General features: G+C 34.0%; 1 long non-coding RNA gene across 1 annotated transcript in view; it reads left to right on the forward strand.

Annotated features, from left to right (window-relative positions):
• Window positions 1–25,359, forward strand: part of LOC125909614 (uncharacterized) — a 95,116-nt gene extending 69,757 nt beyond the window's left edge. The window contains exons 4-6 of the long non-coding RNA XR_007453746.1: window positions 4,579–4,678; window positions 10,889–10,981; window positions 25,224–25,359. This is a non-coding gene — a long non-coding RNA (uncharacterized LOC125909614). The remainder of the gene's footprint in view (window positions 1–4,578; window positions 4,679–10,888; window positions 10,982–25,223) is intronic.
• Window positions 25,360–27,754: the final 2,395 nt, after the last annotated feature.

The following is a 27,754-nucleotide window of genomic DNA, read 5'->3' on the forward strand; positions in this document are numbered from 1 at the left end:
AAGACACAAGGAAGGATATAATAATTAAATCACTCACCCCTATGAGTTAACAGTTTTAGAACCGGGAGTCAAAATGGAGATGACAGAAGATTTCCACATTTGTACTCAATGTAGTAAGGTAAAGGAGAGAATAGACCACTCTTCCTAACCTTTCTCTCTTTAATTTAACTATGCAATTTATATTTGTATTTTTAGTGTCTTAAAATACTCTTTGTTTTAAAAAATATCTCTCCTTATTATAAAATCAATATGTATTCATGGTAGAAAACTTGGAAAGCATCAAAAAGTGTAAAGAGAAAATAATACCTACATTTACACTACCCAGTTATAACAAGTTTTTTTTTTAAGTTTTTAGTGTTTTATTTTCTAGCCATAACATTTCATTTTATTAAATTTCAGACAGTGTATAGAATAAATATTTCTATAGTAATATGATTATATTTAAAATATTACTGAATTTCATTGAGGTAATTGCCCCATATTGTGTTCTAGCATTTGATTATATTATATCATTGCATAAATATTTTGGAGATATGAAAATAACTTTACATATAATTATATTACTGAGAAGATATCACATAAATTATGCCTACATAAAGACATTTTGACTGCATGCCTTTGCTAGTCAAATAAAGTAAGTCAATTGAGTTTTAAAACTATCCAAACTGATTGACATCTTAGACGTAGAGTCACTTTGATTGAAAATCCTTTTCACTTTTGAGGGAATCATTCATTCAATAAATATTTGCAAACTTACTATATCCCAGGCTCTGGAAATGACAGGGAAGCAAAGAGATACAGTTCTTAACTTCACAGAAATTATAATCTCGTGGTGGGAATTATCAGAACGGGAATTTTAAAAATGCCTCTCATTAATATGCTAAGGGCTTTAATGGAAAAAGGAAATCACATGCAAGAACAGCTGGATAATGTAAGCAGAGAGATGCAATATACAAGAAAGAATTAAAAAGAAATCCTAGAGAGCACCTGGGTGGCTCAGTTGGTTAAGCCTCTGACTCTTGATTTCAGCTCAGATCATGATCTCATGGTTCATAGGATCTGGCTTTGCATTGGGCTCCACACTGAGCCTGGAGTCTGCAGCTTGCTTGGGATTTTCTCTCTCCCCATCTTACTCTGCCCCTCCCCTGCACACTTGCACATGCATGCGCTCTCTCTCTTTTTCTCAAAAAACAAAATGGGATAGATAAACTTAAAAAAAATTCTAGTTATCAAAAACAGTGTAACAGAAATATGGAATGCTTTAGTGGGTTCATCAGTAGACTGGACACAGCTGAGGAGAGTATCTCTGAGCTTTAGTATATGGCAATGGAAAATTTCAAAACTTAAAAGAGAAAAAGACTGAAAAAAAGGAATGTCCAAGAACTATAGGACAACAATAAAAAGTGTAGCATATACGTAATGGCAATATCATTTAAAGCCTTAATGACGACAAAATCCTCCAAATTAATGTCAGATACTAAACCATAAATCCCGGAAGCACAGAGCATAATAAGCAAGATAAGCATAAAAAAATCCTGTACCTAGGCATAGTATATTCAATTTTAGAAAATTAAAGATAAAGAAAAAGTCCTGAAAGAAGACAGAAGGCAAAAACATCTTACCTATAGAGGAACATAGATAAAAATGATATCCTACTTCTCCTCAGAAACCATGCCAGTAAGAGGAGAGTGAAGTGAAATAGTGTTGAGGGAAAATAAGCTTCTACCCTAGAATTCTGTGCCCTGTGAAATTAAATTATCCTTTAAAAGTGTGGGGAAAATAAAGACTTCCTTAGACAAACAAAAATTGAGAGAATAAATAGAGCACAACTTTTGGTTGCATAATTGTCTATGTAGAAAATCCAAAAGAATTGACCAAAACCTCCTGAAACTAGTAATGGATTATAACTAGTTTGCAGGATTCAAGGTTAAATGTCATTTGCTTTCCAGAAACAGACCCATAAGTACAGAGAATAAACGGATGGTTGCCAAAGGGGTGTGGGAGATACAGGCTTCCAGTTATGAAATGAATAAGGTGCAGGGATAACAGCCACAACATAAGAAATATAGTCAATGGTATTGTAATGGCATTGTTTGGTGACAGTTTGGTAGCTACACTTGTGGTGACAGTGGCATAACATACAGACTTGTCACCATGTTATACACCTGAAACTAATGAAACATTGCGTGTCAATTGTACTTCGATAAAAAGAAAAATCACTTTTCCAAATACCACCAATGAACAAGTGGAATTTGAGATCAAAAACATAATATCATTTACATTAACACCACCAAAATGAAATACTTAGATATAAATCTGGCAAAGCATATACGAGACTTATGTGAGGAAAACCACAAGAATCTGCTGAACAGAATCAAAGAAGCAAATAAATGAAGAGATATTCTGGTTCATGAATAAGAAGACTCAAAATTGTCAAGATGTTAAGTTCTTCCCAACTTGATCTATAGATCCAATGCAACCCCAATCAAAATCTCAAACTCATTTTGGGTATTAACAAACTGATTCTAAAGTTTATATGGAGATTCAAAAGAGCCATAATAGCAAACTGAATATTGAAGAAGTATAAAGTCGGAAAATGACACTGCCTGACTTACGACCCACCATAAAGCTATGATAATGAAGACAGTGTGGTATTAGTGAAAAAATAGATAACTAGATAAAAGGAACAGCACAGACACCCAAAAGTAAACTCATATAAATATAGTCAACTGATCTCTGACGAAAGGAGCAAAGGCAGTACAGTGGAGAAAGGTAGTCTTTTGAACAAATGGTGTTGGAACAACTGGACATCCACATGCAAAAAAAATAAATCTAGACATAGACCTTACACTCTTCATAAAAATCAACTCTAAATGGATCACAAACCTAAATGTAAAATGCAAAATTATAAAACTCCTAGAATATAAAATAGAGTAAACCTAAGTAACGGTGGATATGGCAGTGACTTTTTGATACAACACAAAAGACCCAAACCCTGAAAAAAAACCAATTGATTGGCCGAGCTCTTTTAAAATCAAAAAACTTTTGCTGTGCAAAAGACAATTCAAGAGAATGAGAAGACAAACCAAAGACTGGGAGAAAATGTTTAGAAGAGAAACATCTGATAATGGACTGTCATCCAAAATATGCAAAAGACGGTCAAACCTCAGCAATAAGAAAATAACCTGGTTAAAATAACCTGGTTCAAGACAGAAGCAATAAGAAGATAACCTGGTTAAAATAACCTGGTTCAAGACAGAAGACTTGAACAGACTTTGACTAAGGAAGATACAGAGAAAGCAAGTATGTATATGAAAAGATGTTCAACATCATACGTCTTTAGGTAATTGCAAAACAATGAGATACCACTATATATCTATTGGAGTGGCCAAAATCCTAGACACTGAACATACCAAAGACTAGCAAGTATGTAAAGTAACTGTTCCTTTATAATCCAGCAATTGTACTTGGTGTTTACTCATGCTAATGAAAATAAAAACCTGCACATGGATTCTTACAGCAGATTTAGTCATAACTGCTGAAACTTGGAAGCTACCCAGATGTCCTTCTACAGAAGAATGGGTAAATAAACTGTGGTACATCAAGACAATGGAATATTATTTATTGAGAAAAAGAAATGAACTGACAGGCCATTAAAAGACATGGGGGAAATCTGAATGCATATTACTAAGTAAAAACAAAAACCAGTTTGAAAAGGCTACATGCTGGATGATTCTAACTATATGACATTTTAGAAAAGGAACAACTATGGAGACAGTAAAAAGATCAGTGGTTGCCAGGAACTGAAGAGGAGAGAGAGAGAAATAGGTGAAGCATAGAGGATTCTTAGGGCAGTGAAACCTTTCTGTATGGTACTACAATGGTGGAAATGTGTCATTACATATCTGTCAAAACTCATAGGATGTACAACACATGAGTCAACCCTAATGTAAGCTATGGACCTGGGGTGATAATGTGTCAATGTACATTCATCAAATGTGGGTAACAAATGTGCCACTATAGTGTGGGATGTTGATAGGGAGATTATACACTTGTTTGAATAGGGAAGTATATGGATACTTTCTGTACTTTTGTTTAATTTTGCAGTGAATGAAAAACTGCTCCAAAAAAAAGTTTATAATTTAAAAAATTGAAATGGTGTGGCTGAGTTATCTAATGAAATATCCTGGTGAAAAATGTCAAAATTATTTAATTCCTCAAACTTTTAAGCATATATTTCCATAAAACCTAAAACTATAAAATATAGAGATAAAACATATAATTTATTTTCATATAGATTTATAATTGGGCTTACAATTTATATGATGAAAAACAATAAGAATTGTTCTTTTTTTAAATGGAATTTAAGGTGGTATTAATAATTGAGGCAAAACTGAGACACAAGACAAACCTTGAGAATGTTGACAAGAAATTGAATCGAGTTTTCAAAAAATCTGAACCGACATTTTAAGCAAGGTTTGTGATGAGGTTCAGTTGGAAATGGTTGGTTATGTATTGTGTAATTTGACTCTGTGGAATCCAGCAGTATATGATAAGGTCCTTTTAATTTATTTTCAGGTTTATAACTTTTCTGAGATCAGGACTGTATGTGAAAACAGAGCCATCCTGAAAACTATGAAGAAATATTTCTTTCATTCAAAGGAAAACAAAGTAGAAGGTAAATAATTACTGACAGTTTCTGAGAGCTTTATGCAGTTTCTTTTTCTCTACCAGTTTTTTTCCCCTTCCTGTATAATCACTCACAGTTCTTATGTTTTCTTTTTATACAGGGCTAGTGGGCTGAGGACATAAGATACAAAGTGCTAAGGTGATGGAAATATCAGGGCAGATTCTGTCATTAGCTCTATGTATTCTTGTTCATGGGTCGGTACACAAACCACTTGCTTTTTGTTCAGATCTCACCATCTAGAGCGACATAGACAGTGCTTAAATCCATTCATTTGTCAGACATTCAATGATTCTTTATTGAGCACTTACTATGTGCAAGGTGCTATTCTGGGATATAATACTAAGCGCAAGACGAATCGCTTTGCCCTCATGGAGATCACTGTTCACTGGAAGAGATGGGTAACAAATAATCACATACAATGTTAAGGGCTAGGAAGAATCAATGTGTAAGAGGGTATATAAGCACTCATCTTTGTGAAGTCAGAGGAAAACTGTCCCCTAAGAAGTGAAAATTAAGCTGAAGTTGAAGAATAAACGGCATTTATCTGTTGAAAGAGGGCAGGAAAGAGCAATCTAGGCAGAAAATATTTAGTTAAATATGTTGGCATAGACAGGGCTTAGTATGAGTTTACTGTCAACATGTAACAGTAAATAATGGAATAATTGCTTACACAAATGATACAACTGACTTTGCAGTAAACATGTATTTCAAACTCTAAAATTACTAAATTGGCTCTGTTAGGGAGTTGAAATCATGAGTGGGTCTTTTTATCCTTTATTTCTTATTTTTCTAAATATGGTTGAAATTGTTTCACACAATGGAATATTTTTTGAAAAAACAAACAAAATAATTGCGTTGCCTCTATTGTGTTTTACTAAATAGCTTGTATCCTTGCTTCTTTATTAAAAAATATTTAGTATTCAACATCTTATTTCAATCAACGTAAACTGATTTTTCTCAAAGATACTACATTCTTTTAAATGTTCCCACTTATAACCTATGCCATTCTTGGCACAGAGGATAGCCTTATAAGGGGAAGGGGTGCTGTACCCCTAGAGGGACCTCTCGACCAGTCAGAATGCTCATTATCAGTCCAATTATCCCCTGATAATTGGCCTGCCTGTGGGAATAATAGGCTGGGATGATTTAACTCAGTGCTGACATATTTATATTTATAGCATCCTACACACTGCATTCTAAACTTCTTAACTTTTCTTGAAATAATGGAAGAAACTGATTCTAGCTGTAAGAATACTTTATTTGTTCAATATTTAACTTCCTGTGAACACTGAAGGACACTCCACTGAGACCCAGGGAGCACTCCTTGTTTGTACTAAACTTCGCAGTGTTGGCAATAAATCTCACATAACGTCCAGCTTTCTTATTTTGTCTCTATACAACATTCTCCCAAAAGACAAGTCTCCCTTCTTGGACTCTGTGAAATTTCGTCATAGGATAACACTCTTAGAATGGAGTCACTTGGCTCGTGAATGCTTTACCAACATTTCAACACTTCTGGATGGCTGGCTGATGTCCAAATGAGTGTAGGGAATGGCCAAGGAGAGGAATTGTGACGGAATTTTACAGAGGATAGGGTATTTGCTTTTGTGTGTTTCTTGAAATAATTAGGTTGAGTTAGGTTACACTCATGGTATATAGTGTTTTAAAGTTTCCAATTTGAGATTCCAGTGTCTTCACTGTATCTTGTGCTAAAATGTGTTAGCAGGATGGGGATGTTTGCATCCTCTAGATCTCCTTTTTTAGTTGCATAAATTTATCTGTTTAATAAATAGTTCATACACTGGCCAGAAACCAAGTGGACAAACTGTACTCACTAACCCTTTAATACTTGGCTCCTTTGTATAATGACCCGGCCCATTATTAGATAATGAAAGAGTGTATGAGAAAGTGGGAGATTATTTATGATGGAAACAAAATGAAACTAATGGGACAAGATTTGAAAGCTGTGATGCATGAAAGGTGCTATGCAGGCAGCTTTGGCACCATGACAAGCAGAGAGAAAGGCTCAGTGGGAAGCAGCAGTGTGAACATGACTATGAAAAAGAAAGAATGGATTTCCTGAATGAATCCTTGCCATCTGGTGTTTGTTTAATACACAATGAAGGTCAAATGGCTACTGATCCTTTTTTCTATAGTCCAGTGACTACAAGAATGAGAGGAATCAATGAGTTTATCGATATGTCTGGAAATGACTCACCATATGATCTGATTGAGTCAATAAAACTGAAGTAACTTGTCATTACCCTTTCAAATGCGGCTTGGATCTATGACTACAGTACTGTTTGTTTGTTTATTTATTTATTTATTTGCCAATTTGCTGGATCCAATGTGATCACTACTTTTTTCAAGATTAATGTTTTAAAGCATTTAATTTTATAGGTGTGTACAATTAATAGGAAGGGTCAGGAAAAAGTCTTTCATAAAGCTGAATGTTTCTCCTATTTTCAAATGGATCTGGTAAACATTTGTTTCTGTTGATTGGTGATGGGTTAAAGAATTTTTTCTTCCACTCTGCCTTTTATGTGTATGAGATTGATTATACACCTATTTTATGTAATTATTCCTAGGGGACATATTAACTTTTGGTGAAATATGTTTTTTTTAGCATTATATGTAAACAGCATACGCTTTGGGAAAGTCATATGTAAGTCAAACATATTACTTTATGTAACATTTTCTTTCCCACACATTGTTCCGGGAATGTACTCCCCACAGTATGATCCTGGAATTCTTACCCTCTACTACTAAAGATGCAGGGTTTTCTGTTGAGTTCTTTCTAAAGACTAAAATAAAAGATACTTTTCTCACATTAATATTTCTCAGCTGCCATGAAAACAGGGATAGGAGAAGCCAAAAATAGAGGAACCAGCTGTGGGAGGATGCTTTTTTTTTTCTCTTCAGGACAACTCAGAAAAGTCTTTCAAATTCATTCCATAAAGAGTGTGTTAAAACAAATACTGTTTCACGTGCTTGAATGCTATACTTTAGAAGCTGATATACACTCAGTTGTGACACAGTTAATGTTACCTGACTGTAGTGGTAGTAGGATTGTTAAGTTTGTCTCTCAGATGGATCTATTTAGTATTCTTTATCTCTTCTCTTTTTAAAAAGACTCTTTACTGAAGCTAGTTAATTAAAATAAGAGTTAGGCAATTATGAAAAAAATTCTCTTCTCCCTCAAGTAGACTCAATGTGTTTTATTCTAGATGCCACACATCTTGTTGGTGTTTTGAGTTTTTCCCCGAGCATGAAAATATTACCTGTTTCCCTGAGTATGTTAAAGAAAAAACAAAGACTCACCCATCATTACAGTATGCAAAGGCACCATAGTTAATATACCGACCTCTTTATTTTTTCTATTTTTTCTTTACTTAACTGAGCTAATACTGTAAATACAATTTTACAATTTGAATTTTTTTTTTTACTTAACAATTTATCTGTGATTTTTATGACCCTGAAGTCTTTTCTCATGCCCAGGTAGATCTGCTTTTTTCTTCCTTTGTGTTCCTACTGCACTGTGAAATTATATTCTGACATAGTACCTTTAGTATTATGTTAGTATATTTTTGTTTATCAACTGTAAAAGCTCAGAAGGCAAGAACCTAAATTTTATGTCTTTTGCAACATAAAAAAAAAATAAAGTTTACTGATTAAAGGGTATAGACAGAAGCAGATATTCACCTGATCATTAGAATTGCCTATGTAATGAGGATATTAAGACAGAGGATTTTTACAACAGAAATTATGTGCTTCTTGTACTTAGTGAGATTTTGAATTCTATAACACAGAAGGATGCTTAATACCTCAAGATACTTATATTCTATTTGATTGACAAATAAACTGCTTAATAGCTAGGTATGCCTAGCCCTAAAGTATAAAGTCAGTAAATTTGTATGGTTTCATTCTTGGGTACAAAATAATATTAGCTTTTATGACCAACTGGCCATCATTATTTTAAACTAGCATCATTTATATATGTATTTATTTTTTCCAGCTTTATTGAAATATTATTGGCATATAACACATGTAAGCTTAAGCTGTACAATATAATGATTCGCATACATATTGCAAAATGTTTACCACAATGAGTTTAGCTTACACATCCATGGCCTCACACAATTACCATTTTTTAATATTTATTTATTTGAGAGAGAAAGAGAGACAGACAGAGAGATGAGTGGGTGGGGCGGGACAGAGAGAGAGGGGGGCAGAGGATGTGAAGTGAGCTCCATGCTGACAGCAGCGATCCCAGAGTGAGAGGCTCGAATTCATGAGCCAAAGTTGCACACTCATCGACTGAGCCACCCAGCACCCCAACAATTACCATTTTTTAAATGAATATGTGGTGTTATCTCTTAAGATGTATATAATGCAGCATTGCTGGTTATAGTCACCATGGTGTACATTAGATCTCAGAACTTGCCCATTTTATGGCCAGAAGTGTATACCCCTTGACTGACATATCCCCATTTCCCCTATACCTTAGACCCCGGCAACCACCATTCTACTGTGTTTCTATGAGTTTGGCTTTGTTAGATTCCATATGAAAGTAAGAACATACAGTATTTGTCTTTCTCTGTCTGACTTATTTTACTTAGCATAATGCCCTCAAGGCCCATGAATTTTATCACAAAAGGCAGGATTTCCTTCATTTCCATGAAACTGGCCATCATTTGTAGGGTCATGTGCATGCACCAGGCCTTGGAGGCCTCTTGGTAGCAAATGCCAGTAAGGTGGGTTGACAGGCCGACAGGGCTGTGGATGATCTACTTATACTTTTAGATAACTTGGAAGATAACTGGATTCAATTGGGGCTTACAAATCCCAACAGTATAGAAATGATTTTTAGGTTAATTGCCTTGGATTTTCTCAAGGTGAAAGGTGCAATAGAAATGTCAAAATGTGAGTACTGTTATTATATTTTCTGTTATCAACCAATAGCTTTACCTCCTATGACTCATTTATTCAAAAGTTGGCATAAAACTAAGAAGCAGTTCTATATTCAAACTTTGAATAAAGAAAAAGTAAATTTGGGATTTATTCAGCATAAATAAACTTCATCATATAGAATTTTTTTTCAAATCCATGAATTTTAACTGTACGGCTATTTTGCCTGCTGTTCTTTTTTGAAACAAAAAATATGTGGGTACATATTGTTTTAACAGACGGATGTTGGGATTATGCAAATAACTAGTAATTTTAACTATAGGAAATCTTTATTATGTCTCTACTGTGCTTGCTTGTCATTTTTTAGGATGTGATTTATTAGATTAAAAATATGGTTCTTTATCTATTTTCCAAGTCTCCTTTTCCTTTGGATAATAAAGATTGACATTAAAAAATGTGATTTCCCAAAGACATAACCTGATATCAAACATGTTAGCAAAAATATTTGCCTGAGTCACTGAAATCTAGAAATTCTCTATGACCTACAAATGTATAGTCTTACTAAAGATACTGTTTTCTCAGAATTCGTCTCTCATCTTCGTCCATTGCTCTTGATACTTAGAATAAACCAAGAAGAACATTAAGGAATTCATGGTTTCCCATAAACACCAATTGCAAGAGAAAGATGGTTGTTTCTTACTTATGAGATTGAATGTTATCAAAATTGACACCTGTTTCCTCAAGCCCATCCTGAAGAAATTTATGTCTAGAATATGGGTTACTACTTTGTCACATTGAAAAACCACAAAGCTTATCAATTCCATTTTAGAACACCACTGATTTGGGTTACCTGTACCCTTATGCCTCCCTGTGAGAATATTTTGTGTAAGGCTACATTTTCTCGAGAAATATACTCCTTAGTTTATTATGTTATTACTGGTATTATTATTATTTTGCTCCAGGGCTAGCCCCAAAAGCTGAAAATTGTGTAGTTTTGTACTCTGGAGGAAATGATCAGTAATTAAGTACGATTACTTTCCCTTAGTTCTTTGCAATCTGACTCTTTCATTGGTTGCTGATGATTCTGTGGTGGGAAAGAGAAAGACTACAGGCATGATTGATTAGAATCAGAGTGGTAAATTCTACACTTGTAGAATGGACAAAGCCAAATATTAACCTAGGATTTTTCTACTGAGTAAATCTGAGCTCTCTGACTCCCCTGGAAATTGTCAGACTCACCTAGTCTAACAACTGTCAAGTCTTAATCTATTTCTTTCACCATTTTTTTAGGACTCAGGAAAGGATAGAAAACTCAGTGGTGTTGAGGAGTATGTAAATACCTTAGGCCTTTAAGGAAATTTTACTGAAATCAACATAACTAAGGTAAAACTTTTCTTTTTAAAATCTGTCTGTTTTTCAAAATATAAGAATCAGAACATCTTTTAATTTTAATTTTTTTTCAAGTTTTTATTTAAATTAAAGTTAGTTAACATAGAGTGTAACATTAGTTTCAGGCGTAGAATCTAGTGACTCATCACTTACATACAACACCCATTGCTCATCACAAGTAGATTTGGCACATCTTAACTAATTATTAATTTTTAAAAATTCTTATAAAAAAGCCCTTCAAGGTAAACTATGCATAGTTTAAATACCTTACCCTTCAAGGCTCATCTGTGCTATGGAGTAAAATTCTTGCTTTATGGAAATGGAATTATGCAAACGTGATAACCTAAACAAGGATGCACTTTTTGCTATTTGCTCTGAAATTCCATCCTTTTCCTGTCTCTCTGAGTTGCATTGACTTAAAGAGTGAATTTCCTGTGTATTTTTAAAAGAAAATATTAAAAATCACTGGTCTTGCATGTCCAAAAATGTGTGTGAATGGATGATTGTGTTTTCTAATAATCTAGGTAGTCAATTGAGAACCTGGTAAGTACTACATCTTTCCTGAAAATCATTTGGCTCAGCTTTTGAACAGAATCTCCTAAGGGCTTTGTTAGAGAGGAAGGTAAATCTCATTTTAGGCTGAGATTGAAATGGAGGATATGTCACTCTGGAAAAAAGTCCATATATATATCTTTTTGTTTGCCTGATGTTTGCTCAGCTAGGGTCCCACCTAATGGGCAATCAACAAAACAAGCCGAGGGAAATTCTAACAGCACAAAAGGCTTGAGTAGGAAGATGGTCAGAGAGGATCAGATAATTAACCCCAAGAAGTTGGGTTCAGTGCCTTTATTGGGGGGATTACACAGATAAAAGAAGGTCATTTCTCTTGTATAGAGGAAGACGGAAGGGTCAAGAACTTAGAAACATGGAGAGGGAAGAGAACAAGAAAGGACATGGTGCTACTCTTCATTTTCTGCTGTGTGACAAAGGTCAAAATGATGGCACTTCTGGACTTTGAAGAGATGATCTTTCTTTATTGGGATTAAGTTCCCAAAGTCGTATTCACTGAACTTCCTAAAAGTAGCAATGGACATTTCAGAATGAACTTCTAAAGCACAAGGGTCCTTGACTCCATGCTGGAAGTTTCCCAGCTGAACTAAGCAGTAAACAACTACTCTGGATAATTCATTTGACCAAAACTGAATTAAGCAATATGGACTATTTACAGACAGCCTGTAGGGTTGTAACCTCTCAGAATGTCAAAAGACATTCATTACACATAAAAATAAGACTTCTATATTCTCAACCAAATATACCAAGAATATCTATTCAATAGTATCTATAAATCTAAATTCAGAGAATATGGTAATGATTTTTTTCTTATGTATTATACCTATTTTACCTACAATGTCATAGGAATTGGGGTTTTTTTGCGCAGTTTTAGAGAGTGCAATCATTTTCTTATAATAAATACCTTAGTTCCTCCACAATCCCATAGAGTATCCCATGCACATGGAACCCAAGTCCAACTGATATATGAAGGAGAATATTTCATTTGATTTAATGACCAATTCTCATTTTATTTTGACCATAGTTTCAATTGGTCTTTATAAAGCCTTTTTTTGAGTCCCAATAAAATCTGTCCATGGAAAAACCTGCTAATTTTTGTTCTGAGCTCTTGCAAGTTGTTTTGTGTGTGTGTGTGTGTGTGTGTGTGTGTGTGTGTAATACATGTATATATGTATATATAATACATATATATTATATATAGTTTTTGTTTATATATATAAAATCTTAATATTTTCTATTTTATAATATTGAGGTTATAGTTCTAACTTGAGTTAGGATAAATCAATGAGGACTATATGATGCTGAGTGACCAATTTAAAAGTTCTTGCTGATTACAAAGACACAGATAAATTACTATATATTAATAGGCATGTTTTTTAGATGGGGATATGAATTTTGTAAATATTGACCCATTCTGTTTATCACATTTTTTTCTTGCTTTTTTCCATATCATAGCCCTATCGAATAAATCTTAGGAATTAGCTACTGTGTTTGAAAAAAAAATTTAAGTTTGGAAATCCACAGGATTGAAGAAAGTACTTTCTTTCATCACATTTGAATGGAAAATAAGCTTAGGAATTTTACACATCTTTGAATTCTAGTGACATCAACAGTTACAAATCAAGTTTCTTCCCTGCCTTATTTGGGATGTATGCAAACTGAGTTAATATAGTTCGTCATTTTTCACTCAGGGAAATTTTATGACTTCATTTTCAGAAATGAACTCAAATTCAATTCTCCCTTGATTGAGTGACTAAGACAGTGACTTCACCATGGTATATTGTGGAGGAGAAAAAAATATCGATGAGTCACAGAAAGTTTTGATTAAAGCACAGATTTTATTCCACTTAGTGATTCATTTGTGACTTTTCTTTCTCTTTACTGCTTAAAGTGTCTCATTCCCCCTCACTCAAAGCAAGGAGAACAGGGGCTGAAAAAATATGAATGTCTTCTCTCTTCGCTGTAAAAAAGGCAAAGAGGTCAGGATCGTAGAGGAGAGGTTTCCCTAAATGGGTTCTATCCCAGAGTTCTCAGGGTCTCCCTTTTTAAATAATGAAGCTAAGGTAATTATCATGTGGAAAATATCATTTTTTTTCAAGAATCTACAAGAGATCGATTACGGTAAAATCAGGGACAGAATTGGTGCTCTGCTTCTACTGATATTCTTGAGGTAATTACTGAGCTTGTTTCTGTGTGCAGACCAACCCTCCATCTTCTCTTCATGGTGTTATGGCAGCCTCCCTGCCTCACTGGCAACTGAGTTTGCTGATGTTGAGGTTATATCTGTGGGTGCATGTGTGGTGATGGTGGCAAACAATTCATAATAATTTTATTTAGATCAGTGAACAATTTTCTGCTATTTTGACACGGTCTTACCGTACTTGGGAAAACATTGTCTGTCCTGAAGTAAATGGTCTAATTCATTTTTTCTAAGAGGATCAGACCTATTAAATTATATATAAAATGTAGAGGGTTTTTTTTTATTCTGAGAAATAAGAGTTTAAGTAACTAGGATAGGCATATAATTTTCGGTTTTATATCACATTGATATGATTATATGGTGGAAATATTGTATTTAAGAATGTCAGGGAGAAATGGGCTTGGCAAGCACCATGAGGTTCTTCTGAGGATTTTGAAGCTGTCTTTTGCATTATAAAAAGGAAGAAGATAAAAACGCCTCTGATTGGTCCTCAGGTCATGCTAACAATTAGAAAACGGAATGCATGAAAACTCAACTTTTTTTTCATTCACTCATGTAACAAATATACCAAATACCTTCTCTGTTTTCTGTGAATGATATATTGTTCTGGACTACATGTTAAAAAGCAGATAGGCAAAGTTACCGATATTCTTTGAAGTTGTGTGATTTCTTAAGAAATCACAAATACCTAAGAGAAAATGTAATTGAAAAGAATAAGCTTTATTTCTATTTGTTATATGATAGCATTTCATAATTATAGTCACTAAACTAATATCACTAAACTAATAAAATCTAACTAAATAACAGCATTTTGGGTGGCATAAAAAATAGCATCTAGGAATAGATACAGAAATATGTAAATGAACTAAACTCAACTGTATGCTAATTGGCCAGCACACCTCCCATTTAACCAACAGTGAGTTATTCCACAAGTATCTGGAAATCAAATGGTGACTGTATAGGTGTAAATGCATTTCTACATTAATTCTCCAATAATAGATAATCTCTAACAAACAGAAACTTGGAAAATAAACAAGTATAAGGGCAGGAAGGATATTGTGTTTGTGATTTTAATAAGTACGATGTTTTTTGTGTTTAGATGCTGTGGAATTTCATCAATCACACAAAGTATAACAAAAGTAAACTTTGACTAAATTTTCCTACACACACTGAGCTTTTGGTGTCACTACGAAGAAATTATTCTAAGGGCAAATATCTACTATGTCTGTTTTATTAAAAAGCATTTTTTTTTGTTTTTTTGCCCACAGTCACTGCATTATCAATTCAAAGTATGTCATGTCTTTATTCATATGCATTTCCCTGTTTTGCATATATCTATATTTATATAATATATATATACCCATGTATGTATATTTATTTTTCTACAGTTTTATAATAATACAACATTTCCATCAAGAGTATAAAGAAATAATTGGGATGCATTAAAATATATGACGATAAGTGAAATCATGATTCTTCCATGTAAAAATCTACACAATATTCATAGATCATAGAACTAAAATGGTTCTTAGAGGTGTTTTTAATAAAATCTAATTTGTAGAAATCTTCAATTAAGCAACTGGTACACTATCACATGATTAGCTATATCTACTTTCAAAAAAATTGTATATAGTGTTTTTTAACTTTATATGGCACATAAAGCACTCACATATAGAAAGAAGAAAATTTCTTTTTTTTTTTTTTTTTTAATTTTTTTTTTCAACGTTTTTTATTTATTTTGGGGACAGAGAGAGACAGAGCATGAACGGGGGAGGGGCAGAGAGAGAGGGAGACACAGAATCGGAAACAGGCTCCAGGCTCCGAGCCATCGGCCCAGAGCCTGACGCGGGGCTCGAACTCACAGACCGCGAGATCGTGACCTGGCTGAAGTCGGACGCTTAACCGACTGCGCCACCCAGGCGCCCCGAAAATTTCTGATACTGAAATTCAATGTTGTTTCCAAGATGAGCTATTACTAAAACGCTGGACAACTAATGACAAAGTCATAGACTTCTCTCGTGTTTATTTTTAAGTTTTATCCTCACGGGTATCATAGATTTATAGAACTCCATAAGTGTATAAAGTGTATGTCCTAATGGCTTATTTGTTACATTAAAAAATGAAATTTTACTTCAAAATAAATAATACAGTTTTCAGATATAAAAAAAAAAACCATCAGTCACAGATCACAGGCATGAAAATGGAAATGTTCTTTTTGTACTTAACTCTTCCTGTAAAACTCTTCTACTTTTCATGTTGTAATCCACAAAACAGAATCCAGAGAGAGCATCCAAATAGCACTGTCAATGTGAATTATTGAGAGTTGATGGCAAAAAAATGAAAATCATCTTACTAGGGCTGGAATTATTGAAGAATTTTGTCTCTCTTGTTGCTTATTCATAATTTTGACCACCTCTTTATGACCACTTTTTGTTCTGATGATTTTAGTAATTCTAACTTCTTACACAGGCTCTCCTTTGGAAATTAGAAAAATACTGTTGCAGGCATCAAGGTTACTAATATTCATTTCATTCATATATATGGAGTCATGTAAAAGTTCACTGCGATATCTACATTATGAATAAGCATGGTAACAAATGTGGGCCTTGGTTAAAGATCAGGGTAAAATTCATTCCTCGTAGGTCCATTGTAGATGGACTTTTGTTTCGTGTACCTGGTACATTAAAAGCATTTGTAGTAGTAGGTAATGACTATTGGTGCCTGGATCATACAGAAATTTGAAAGTATCGTGTGGTTTTGAAATGGCACTTGCATGGTGACAAGAAAACTAAAAATTGTATTTACTCTCAAATTGCTTAAATATCAAGGGCAAATTGGTTGGCAGATTGACATAACGAATGTTAATTCCAGGCCTCTCTTCTCCCTTCCAAGCCAGAATTTTCAGTGATTGGAGGTCTTAAGGAGGATGGAATAGTTCAGTCAATAGTTATACCCTATCTCTAGCAGTTAGACACGAATTATATCTTATAATAGAAGTAACTCTTTGGACGAGGATTGTAAGAAAATGAACATTTATTCAAATAAGTGTTGGAAATAATATTTGTTTTGTTTGTGAGGATCCCATAGATTTTGACACTTCTTCCTATATTGGCTTAAGTGTAAAATATTGGCACTTAAATGGTATTCTCATATTAAGTCTGAAAACATTGTCTCTTTGCTTAGACAAATACCTTTAAAAGAGGGTAATTAGTGACCAGTGGCTAAGAAGACCTCTGTGTTGAGAGGTTATGCTAAGCCTCTTGAAGATTCTCCATGTAAACAAGACAGACCACATCACTCATTATCCCTCCTTTGTTTACTTAGAAAAAGGTTCAAACTATTTAATGAGAGGATTACCCATACTTCAACTCTATTGAAAAAGATTAATTGATATTTTCCTGTTGGTGGTTTCACCACTTGCATTTGGCTTCCACTCTCCTATTGTTACTGATGCTGTGATCAACAGAGCAAAGTTGCTCAAAGGTTATCCAAATTTCACAGCTTAACGTTATTCAAACTAATTATATTTTTTCCCTGTCCCTTAGACCTTGAGTTCCAAGGACTGTTAATTTATCATTCGCAGAGACTATGTTTTAAACTTTACTTGTCTGAATTGAAAATTTTATGACTAAATTCTGGCTATTATTGGACGATTTTGCTGACTATGTTAGAGATGAAGTACAGCACCTACTCAAAATGGAATATTAAAACGTAGAGCCAAATTTCTGTGTAAACCTAAACATTATGAATTTTTTACACTAAAATGTATATAGGAGATTTTGAAAGATAATTTCAATATCTTACCGTCATCTAGGGAGCACTATATATATTTTTTAAAAATCCCACCATTTCGAGATACAATGCTGTGAGAGAAATCCTTACAAATTTTCCCCCCAAAATGTGTGTATTATGGACATATGGCTGCATATTTGGATAACACCATTTGCATTTTTCAAACTTGCATTTTTTTTAAAGCACTAGCTTGGCTTTTGCTGTCAGAATGGCAAACTGCTAGTGTATTCATCTAAAATTCCTAGTTTAACTCTTTGTCACTTTAGCATTTTATGTAATGCTAATATGTTCACCTTTTCTTAAAAAAGTAACCTAATATGTTGGAGGCAGTAAAATAAGAAAGACTTTTCAAACCATAAAGTTTAATAATAGGAGGAGTCACATCATCGTGTGAAAAAAAAAGGATAGTGTCAAAATTTGATCTTAGAAAAAATGCTTCTGAAAATTACTAGGGGAAAAGAAAGCATGTTAAAATGATTTTACTTCAGATTAATTCCTTGGAAGGATTTGCAGTTTTTATGGTTTTCTAGGGTTATTTTGCAAAAGCAGTTTTAGTTCCTGAACATTTCAACATAACACACTAGAATATAGAACCCTAAAAAGAATAATGTTGAGAAAATAAAGATTACAAGGACCCCAGCATTAGTAATTTATGAGATCACACTTCCAAGTTTTCACTTGCTCTAAGCTTTCAAACATACATCCTTAAAATTCTTAAATTTCTTTATACCATCCATAAATTTCTTTGTGATGTAGTGTTAAAAATGAGGCATACTGTACGCGTGGCCTGCCACAGCATTTGAAGATGTGCTTATTACTTCCATGTCCCCCAGACCCCAAGGAGCAATTTTATTCAAGGGAAATCAGGTACTCACTGTATGGCTGAATAATTTACCTGTCTTACATAATTTATACATACCAAAAATTATGTTATCTATAGAACATGTTTTGACTCCTAGATTAAATTTTATATAAATTATACTTCCAAATCAACATTACCAATAATCTTTTATTCTCAGATAACCACTCTAAAGGTCTATGTTACATTTTCTATATATGTTAAAATACGTACTATTTTAAATTTTGCAATATTGTGCATATATTTGGACATATTGCAGACATATTTGGACATATTGTGGACATATTTGGAATATTTCAGTTTTTCTCTTAATTGACATACTATATGGCTACTTATATTCCCAAGCCACTTCAATCTGCTTCTTTCAAATTATGTTTTTGCAATGTGTTTATCTAATTATTACTTATTTATTAGTTTCAGCAGAAGTATTTAATTAATTAGCATCTGATGTAAAAATGAAAGTAAATACCAGCACGTAAATGATGCTGCTGAAAAGGTACAAATTTTTTTGGTCGGAACACTGGCAAATGTAGTTAACCTTATTGATTTACTTGACTACATTAAAATAACATAATAAAAACTATTTCACCACAAGACATTATAATCTGACCACTGTGTCTGCTATTTCGCCTTCAGAACTTAAATGCATAGCCTAACATCGAACACATTGATTCTTTTAAATAGTCATACTCTAATAAATATGACATTATCACTCCAAGTTCAGTTGAGTTAGGTGATTAGAGAGTAGGGATGTAATCAGAGGAGGTGCTTTGAAAGATAATCTTTATTCTCCTCCTTTGAAACACACAGAGAGGGGGACAGTGGAACAGCAGTAACTGCTGGACTGGCTGTTACATAATCTGTGCTAAGCGATGAAGTACTGATACTTAAAAAGTGATCTTCTGTCCCTTTAAATACTGGGGATGTCAGTACACGTACATTTTTAGTCGCTATTGCTTAGATCCTTCTTCGAGCTAATTTTTAAGAAATTTTTAAGAGTACATAAGAAAAATATCTCTAAGGATTCTTTATTCAATCACTGAACACTTATTTTCATTATTCAATATGTGGCAGACAAAATAGCAGGAACCAGGTAAACAAAGATGAATTAGAGGTGATTCTAGCTCCTAGTCTAAGGCTAAAGTACTTATTTTAAGATCATTAGCACAAATTGTTACCTATTCACATGGAATTCGGAAAGAAAATTAAGGTCAAAACAGACTGATAGGACTAATACAAGTTTCCAGTAGTTTGGCCGCCCATGAGATCTTCACCCGAGTTTCAACATTATTGCAAAGGAACAGAGAACCACAAGCCACTGTTGGAAGATGATAAAATATAATCATATTCTAATAATATATTTTAAAACAAAATGTACTTAATCCAGCTATTAAAAGGCATAACTTAAACAGAAGGAACACAAGACTTAAACAAAGCAGAAGACAGCTGTCCAGAAATTATCAATTGCTAAAGCACACAGATTGTGATTAAATTTTAATGCAGCTTTTAAGCAAAGATTTCGCTTATCAGAGAGAAAGAATCCCACAGAAAATATTGTTATTGATTTCATCATTTTAGATGTAACTGATCCTTTAAGTAATTTTTATTGCTTTCAATACTACTTTTTAAAGTGACTGCTTATCCTGGGCAAACCATTAGATGGTATGTTCATTTAAAATTCTAAGCCCAATGCATAAATTGTTCTCCAGTGCACTCAAAGTCACATCTGTTGAAAACAAAACACAGCATTCAACCCTTTGAATAAAAACAAAACATAACTGTAGAATAGCTGGATAGTCAAATCATGTAAATTAAATGGCATTGAAAATGATATTTTGTATTGATTTTTTTTCAGGGAACTCAGTCTTTGGAATTAAAATATATTGATTACCTTTTATGTAACCCAAATTAACAATAAAGTAACTGGATCTGCTAGAGCATCACACTAGTTTTAGACTCAGGGAATAGGGAATAAGAATACATTTTCCTTTTTTTTTTTTAACAAATAAAATGCAGCATCGGCTCTCTGCATGAAGCACATATATTATTTTATCAATAAAATCAATTATTAAAAACGAGAAATCACTATAGTCATACTTTATATTCTAAGGGACCATAATTGTTTAGCCATGTGTGAGATCGTTAAGGTCAAAAAAACCACCTTTCATTAAAAATTTCAGAAATAAGTATACATTTAGTTATATAATTAGTTATATGCCTTCATTTATTAATTCAGTAAGTATATACTGAATGCTAAGTACCAGACAGCAAGCAAGGCTCCAATATGTAGGCACTATGTATATATGTTCTCAAAATAAATGAGCCTGTATGGACTTGTGTGGAAGGAATAAGTATTAACTCAGTATTTTTTTTCTAATGCATATTGTCAAGCAGTTTATTAATTACTCAATCTGAAGTCAACCAAAAGATCTGTATAATATAGTGTCCCCTTAAAAGACTTTCAATTTTCCTATTTAGAAGGATGGGACATACCTTTTACACCAAATGGGTTTTAATATAGCAAAAACATATGGTCTAAGTTGTAGTAGCTATCCTGCTTTGATATTTTTTGAATTCACATTTTATTACCCTACTTACACTTGCAGCTATTAAGTAAGAATTTTTGATTGATTGGATTAATATTGGTCCAATTGGTTATTGGCAATATAGAAGAGCCAAACAGAGTAAACTATTCCTATGTGTCCCAAACATCTGAAGATATAGATATAGTTATATAGATACTGATATAGATATAAATATGAGATAATTGGTTGAATTTTTCACTTTTTAACTGTGTGATAATTAGTCCAACTGTTAGTAAATCAAAGAACATTGTTTCCATATGCTTATTTATTTCCTCATTTAACACAGGTCTAAGAAATTATACAATCTTGTATGGACATACACAGAGCTAGAAGATTTCATCTTCCAGACAAACAGTATCTGTGTCATTTACCCCTACAGTTAGTATTTTCTGAGTATTTTAAGGTCAATAAGATGTTTTAATTTGTTGATGATTAACTGAATTCTCAATTCCAAAAAAATCATTTTGCTTACTGATTAACCTACATTGATCAAGTCACATAAAGCGCTTGGACAGTCTAACACAGACCACAATCCAAAAGCCATGTCTTAGTTATATTGGTTGGTTGGTTGGTTGGTTGGTTGATTGGAGTGGGAAGGGCACTTGAGAATATTTTTTTTAAGTAATATCTCTAATTTTGAGTAAAAAAAAAAAAGCAATCTAGTCTGAAGTTTTTTCAAAAACTAAGTTCTTGGTTTATATCACTTGTCACTGACATAAATAATTATTATTACCGGGGCAGGGGTGGTGGTGCCTGGGTAGCTCAGTCAGTTAAGCACCCAACTCTTGCTTTCAGCTCAGGTCATGATCTCACAGTTCATGAGTTTGAGCACTGTATCAGGCTCTGTACAGTTTGTGCACAGCCAGCTTAGGATTCCCTCTCTCCCCTCTTTCTTTCTGCCTCTCTCTCTCAAAATAAATAAACTTAGAAAATAATTATCATCAAGGATCTTAGGTGTTTTGGATTTTCTAATAATTATAATGATATAGCATGCGTCTTCATTTAGTATTTTATAGGGAGAAATGGTTCTTATTTGAACCTTGGAAATCCCAAAGTCAAGCTTTTTATGTCATAAATATATAGCCAGTTCAATTAGAGACAATATTTATCACTTAGACTAACATCCTTCTAAACATCTGAAACTTCAAAAATACCATTATACTCATTTGGAAAATCTAAATTGTTTGCCAAAACTCCCTCTCTGAGTTACATAATGTTGAAAATACCTGTTTAACTAAATCATACAAAGCTCTTAATCAAATATAGGACCAATTACGTCTGTTACTTAGAGAGATCTGCAAGGACCTCTTGTATAACAAAGTGTCTGGTTCAGTGTCTCTGTACTCTCCTGTGACTAAGTAGAATACCTGTAATTCCCAGGGGGTGATAACAACTAGATGGCAGGTGGCACACCAGGTCATTCTCCATGGCCTAGCAACATTCCATCACTTAGAATTCACGTTTTCATAGTTACTTGCCTAATCTACTTTTGAAGTAAGAGCACCAAATATTGGTTTCCACAACATTTCTGTAACCAGAAGAAATTGAGACCTCTTATTTCTCCAAAATGAACAGAATCCACTGTGTTTTCTCTTTTTTTTTTGACCAAACTTTGAATGTTAAGGAGACAAATGAATGTTCAAAATAGATCAACAAGTTTAAATTTTCAAGGTATTTCAAGTTATCAGTCATCTCATCTCTTTTTTTTTTTTGCTTTACCAAGTATTTTTCAATATCATTTCTTAGAAAATTGTATGTTTCAGTACCATTTGTTAAACTCAGGATCCTAATTTCCTTTTTATTTATGCAAAAACACCTTTTCATTTCTGCTTTACCTAAGTGAGATAGTCATTTGTATTATTGTTTTAATTAAACTGAAGTCATTTTTGCCTTAGATTTAATTTAAAACAAATACATACACACATTCTTGATGGTAGTTGTGAGACACAAACCAAGAGAAGTAGAATTAGATAATTTCTTGATTGCTAATTAAATAAAACCCCAAAACAGACACCAACTATTCTCTGCTTAAAGAAAAAGATAAAAGAAACCTCAGCAGATCATAAATCCTTGTTGTCTGTTGTTCTTGAATTGAATGCTTTAATAGAAAAGATGGCTCTTCAAGTTTTCTTTCTGTTGAGTGTAGTATTGGCGTAAGTAAAAACTGAGGTGTTGTTTTCTGCCTTCCTGTCAACACAATCAACCTACCTAGGATGAATCACGACTCATGACCCCATGGTCCTCTTGAGCTCCAGGATGAAAATGTGGGAGATAAAATGAAAGGACTTGGTGGTACCATCATTCAGCTATTTTCCCCTTCCTGGTCATTGTATCTTTCTCTTGAGTTGATTTTCATTACATGAACTATATAAGTTGAACTCCATATCATTTGGTAAGGCCTTGCTATCAACAATAACAATGACGTGTAACACTTTGGGATAACATTTATGTGTTACGTGCTGTACTGGTACTAATTCATTTTAGCCTCAAAACTTACAAGTTGTCCTCTTGTGACTTCATTCCCGTTTCTGGGAAGTAAATGATGTGCCTTCATTCACCATGTGATGTTTCCAATTTCAAAACTACATGGTTAATTCTCAAGGGGTGAAATTTATGAGAAGCCACAGAGTAGCCTTTTGAGCGTGAATTTGGGAATTAGATATATTTGTGTAAGAATCTCTATGCCATTGTTCCTTCCATGAACTGTAGCAACTCATTTATCCTTCCTATGTCTCAACTACCTCATATGAGAAATGGGCTGGAAAATGTCTTTTGAGATTATTGAGAGAATTTAATGTGATAATACACTGAAAGCACTTAGCACTGTGTCTTTCATGGGGTTAAACACTGAATATTACTAATAAACATGATGGCACGAAATGGCAAAACTATATGACATTCTATATTTTATCCTAACCCTCTTCACATTTACACTTGTTTTCATTCATGGGGGATTACCTGCCAGGAGAAATGAAACTGATAGCTTGAAAGGAAGTCACACCCTTCAGAGTGGCCCAGAGCAAAACTAGAATACCGTCAGATATTAAGAAATTAATGTATAGACATGTCGCAGTTTTCAAGCTGTCAGTTTGAAGTTTAACATCTCCCCAATGACATTAGTGCAGTCGTTCAGCCAAGAGTTTTAATACATTTTTTTTTGCTATTCTCTTCCCTTTTCTTTTCTTTTTTGTTTTGTTTTTGTTTTTGTTTTGTTTTGTTGGTACCTGGCATTACCTTTCCTGTCCTTGTGAAGACCTCCATTTGGAGAGCAGGTGGAGATCTTTTTCACCAATCCTTTTATGCCTTTTAGATTTATGGAGGTTTTCTTTTTCCTCTTCCCTAAATTCCATTAGTTTGCAGATTTTCTACAAACTATTTTAAGAGTTACTAATATCATTTTTGTATATCTTTCAGGAAGGATTTGAATAGGCATAATTGTGGGGTGTTTTTGTTTTTTGTTTTTGTTATTTGGACCTTAATCTTTTTCCCTTTCCCTCGTTACAAAGAGTATGGAAAAACAGAGGGTCTGAGCTTTTAAATAGGATTGAATGCATCTTTGAAAGCTAATACTTTATATTGTGATAAATGATAGTGCTCTTTAAAATTGGATGTGTTATGTTGTAAATAAGGTTAAATACAAAGAATCAAGGTTTTAGGAATCCCAGGGTCTTGTTACACTAATCTCAAGTCAGATACTGCTTTATGAGAGCGCACAGTAGTTTAATGGGCATTTATTGATTTATATTAAATTATAACTTTGGAGACAGTAACTTGCAAACTTAAAACAGTCATATGATATTATGAATTACATCTTCTGTACATTAAGAGATCTTAAAGCAAGGAAACCAAAGATAGAAAATATTGGTTCACATTTCAAACCACAGTAAGTGTGAATATAGCCTCAATTTAATAAAAATGTATGATGCAACTTTCCGTGGGTTAAATGTCTTGCAATTGCCTTTGGAATGGGCACTTGTTTTCCCATTATTGGTCACTTTAATTGACTTACACTCTAGTTTTCTCATTTAAAGATCACTTTATAGTCCTGGGTGCTCTTCATCTGAGTGATATGTTCTACTCCTGCCTGGTCCAACAACACAACAGTTTACATATTTCTGAATTTGATCCGAAAACTGATTTAAAAATCCATATGGGCAATCCAATTTATCTGAAAATATATACACACAAGTCTGCTCAGAGGTGGCTAAAATAAAATAAATTTCATTTTAGGAGACAGGAAGGAAGCCGAGACAAGACAGTGAAGATTCTGAAGTAAATGGGTACTTGCTTTGACCAAGATCGAAACCCACCTCTCCCCAGAGAATGTTAGAAGAGGGTATGGAAGACAAGCATTGGAAAAGTAGAATGTTTGTGCTTTTCTTTCTGGTGAACTGCATTAAATATTCAGCAAAAGGGGGGGGATCAGTTTACATTACTCTTCTTGTTTCTCATGTATCGACTGACAGGTGCTGTAAACATACATAGACAAACATGGTCCTATGCTTGCAGTGCTCCGGTGACTGAGGGAAGACTGAGTATTTAATCTCCCAAAGTGATCACACTGAGGACTTAGCAGACACACTACGCTGAGATTGAAGAAGAGGCTGTAAATTTTCTATTTTCTACAAAACTATAGGAGCTTGCTTTTCAACTTTGATTCTCAAGAAAATCTACTCAGAGAGATGGTTTTGTTCTGGCAATAAGTTCCTAGGGTAGAGCAATCTTCTTCTGATTCTGAGGACTTAACTGAAACCTTTACTAATACTTTTGAAATAACAGTAGCAGGAAGAACCCAAGAGGCGCCTTCATCTTCTGTCTGTCTTGCTTTGCTGGAGGTAAACCACCAATCCACATGCCTTTGATTTCACTAAGGGTAGAACTTCAGCAATCAGGGAGAAAGAACTGACCTTGGCTTTGAGACCAGAACCAGTATTTAAAACATTTACTCATTCATGCTTTAGAGATGTCATGGTAAATAAATTATAACTGTTTATGCAGAAGACTAAGAGGCTCCTTTTTCTGCATCATAGGCAGCGATTTGGCTGAGATCGTATCATTCTGTGATACTATCACAACTACCTTTTTTCTCACTTGAATTGTACTTTTGGCTGTCATTTGCGCTTTTGAATAAAGGTTTACATTAGTGGAAGATATCATAATAGCCTAGCTCCTTTTCTTGAGTTGATATACAAATCAAAAAGAAAGGATAAGGCCAAGACTCCCTTTGTCCTTGGAAAAATATGCCATCTGCATTTAGCTTATGATATTCAGCTGGGAACAAAATTCTAGCATAAGGAAGTCGTTAATACAACCCTCAAGTTACACTGTAAATTCAAAGTACTTTAAATGCCTTATAATAGTCAAAGCCAGTAAAATCGACCCTGTATATTTTTATTTCATCTCTGTTGGATCATATGATATTTAATAATTGGTTCTGGCACCTCGTTGCAAATTATTATAACTTTGAGATTCAACAGTCCTATTGAACATATGGGCAGCACAGCCTCAGAACATATATACGATACAGCCTCACGAGAGGACCTTCTGTCTTGTTTTCCTTAGCTTGGAAGGGTCAGGTAAATTTTGTTGTGTCGTCATGTGCTAAGATTCCTCAATCTCTGTTTTGCAGGGTAAATGCTTAATGGAACTGATTTTTTTTTCCTCCTTAACTGTGAACACTTCCTTTGCAAAGCCAAAAGAGAAATTCATGCATCTGGGAAGCAGTTTACTGGGCTCTTACTAAAGCAGTTATAAAGCTATTCCAGTATCAGTGCACAAGTATTCATCAGCCCAGAATAGGTTCTATTACTTAGTGCCATATTGTATCCTGGTTTAGCTGCAAACTTCAAGAGTTTCTGGAGTCAGGAGACCTTCCCATGGTATTGAAAGCATATGATGATGCTTCATTAATCCTGGAGAAGATGGAAAGTTGGCGATAAGCTACAGTTGACCCCAAGAAACCTTTCATATAGTTAGACATTCTCCCCTTAGCATTTCTTTCTTCTAGCTCTGCTCACAGTAACACCCTGCGACAATATTAGGGAAAGCATTTCCACATCAACAGCCCGTTAAGGTTATTTTCAACGTTCCTGCTGCTTTGCCTCTATATCTAGCCTGTGTGCCTTGATTTGCTCTTGTATTATTTCACATTAATTGCCATATTGTTTATTGCCATATTCAAACATACCGTAATATGGGCACAGTGGCAATAATTACATAGTAATCTGTACTTAAAAAAAGGTGTCAAGATGGGTAGTGGTGGGTGAGTGGGTGGGGTAGGCAGAAAGTTATGATTTATACCTTATGTTGACATTGTGGAACAGAGCTGGTTCAATTTCTCTTGATTTCACTATCAATGCCTAAAATTAATCTCTCTCTGTCATATAATTATTCATTACTAAGACTACTAAGCTAAAAAGTTCATGGAGGTGGGGGCAGTGATTAAAGGAATTTTTCAGGCATTTATCTTACTCTTGCCACTGCAATATTACATTTTTAAAATCGACATCTCAGTGGACAAGAAGTAGCCGTATGCAATGTTTATGATCCTAACTCATTTTGAAACTCCTGTTTTCTTTAAGAATGTTTTAAAAACAAAAATACTTTTTATACCTATGCTTATGCGCCTATATATTTGCTCTAAATATGCATACAAGGCATTTTTAGGCTCTGGGATATGATCCCCTCTTTGTTGTATTTACAAAAATCCACCTCTCATTGAGCCATCCCACCCTCATACACCACACTGATCTTGTGAATCT

The sequence above is a fragment of the Panthera uncia genome (assembly GCF_023721935.1).
Source record: "Panthera uncia isolate 11264 chromosome B3 unlocalized genomic scaffold, Puncia_PCG_1.0 HiC_scaffold_1, whole genome shotgun sequence".
NCBI classification, from domain to species: domain Eukaryota; kingdom Metazoa; phylum Chordata; class Mammalia; order Carnivora; family Felidae; genus Panthera; species Panthera uncia.